Source organism: Limulus polyphemus, unplaced genomic scaffold, assembly GCF_000517525.1.
Source record: "Limulus polyphemus unplaced genomic scaffold, Limulus_polyphemus-2.1.2 Scaffold690, whole genome shotgun sequence".
NCBI classification, from domain to species: domain Eukaryota; kingdom Metazoa; phylum Arthropoda; class Merostomata; order Xiphosura; family Limulidae; genus Limulus; species Limulus polyphemus.
In genome coordinates, this window is record NW_013666300.1 from 408,514 (window position 1) to 410,102 (window position 1,589).

General features: G+C 35.7%; 1 protein-coding gene across 1 annotated transcript in view; it reads right to left on the minus strand.

Moving 5' to 3' along the window:
• LOC106459990 (N-terminal Xaa-Pro-Lys N-methyltransferase 1-like) overlaps nt 1-701 on the minus strand; it is a 33,200-nt gene extending 32,499 nt beyond the window's left edge. Inside the window, exon 1 of the mRNA XM_022386582.1 lies at nt 655-701. The gene's annotated coding sequence lies outside the window, so the exon portion shown is untranslated. The remainder of the gene's footprint in view (nt 1-654) is intronic.
• Nucleotides 702-1,589: the final 888 nt, after the last annotated feature.

Sequence of the window (1,589 nt, forward strand, 5' to 3'; positions counted from 1 at the left end):
GCCATCACCACCCACCGCCAACTCTTGGGCTACTCTTTTACCAACGAATAATGGGACTGACCGTCACATTATAACGCCCCCACGGCTGAAAGGGCGAGCATGTTTGGTGTGAAAGGGATTCGAACCCGCGACCCTCAGATTGCGAGTCGAGCGCCCTATCCACCTGGCCATGACGGGCCCGACTATCTTTAATATACCCACCACAACCGGTATTGAAATCCGGTTTTAAGCGTTATAAGTTGTCAGCCTTACCGATGAGCCACTGGGGAGGAGGTGGGGGGGGGGCGTCTATTCAGTTTTGTGGAGAAACTAAGTTTGATGTGGTTCACTGACAACAAGGGTAGTCGAAAACAACACAGAATTCCGCATATACAATATTTTCTGCAAAATATTGTAAGACTTGAATTATTAAAAACGTTAATAAAAATATATAGCTTTGACTACTTTTAAATTGAAATGTTGGAGCCACTTTTATTTCTTTAAATTCTAAAAATTGCAAGGAGTTGAATATTAGGCATAATTCTTCCATTTCAACCGTGCTTCGAAACACCGTTCATCCATTTGAGGTATATTTACCAAGATTAATTAAAAAATAAATAATTTCAAATAGCATGATTTAAAAATAAATAAAGTAAATGTTTAAATCACGTTTACCTCATTCGGAACCTCTGCCGTTCGCGTTCTTAAAAAAACAAATCCTGAAACTATGCTTTATACCTTAATAACGAAATCCAACTGGGAATAATACGAGCTTTTACGTGAGCGGTACAGAGAGTTTTACATGGAATTATTAATATGAAATATCACTCCATCTACTGGGGGAAAATGTCCCCAATTACATTATTTTTATTATCTGAGGTTTCAAGTATTGGTACTTTTTTACTGAAGAAAAGCTATAAAGAAATACTGAACATAAAATAAGTTGTTTTTGCTTTGTGGTTAGTGAGAAATTTATAGAAATGTATGTAAGCCTACCTATGTTATAGAGTGTAATTTACTGGGTAATTTATTGTGAACTAATGAAAATCTCCTGCGAAACTTTAGTGAATTATAGTGTAATAATGTAAGAGTTACATTGAAAAAAGCATCTACAGTCTGATTTTTCAATCTTACATCCTGTAATAAGAATGTGGAGATGTCGAAATTAACGACTCACAGAAAAACACAGAATTGGCCGTAAAGAGAGGGATGCACTTGGAGTTCCATTATAACGATAAATCAGTTGTGGTTGCTATGATGAAAGAACGATGACACGAACACAGGTTTCAAAAAAATACAATGATATCTTTGTTCACAAAATACAAATTATTAGCACGTTACAGACAATTGAGTAGAACCACAAACAGAACTAATGGTAAAAAAAAAAAATCAGTTGAGATGAAGATGACTTGAGCTGGGAACACTAGATTGTTGTTGCCTTGAACATAGGTGAAATAATCGTTACTACAATATAATAATCGTTACTACTCTGAGCATACACTGGAACAAGACTCTTTGAAACAAAACAAAGATGAAACACCTCCTTAATGTCCATTAATCACCCATGGGAAAATCAATCCAACTATTAAAAAAGGGTAGTTTCCAAGATA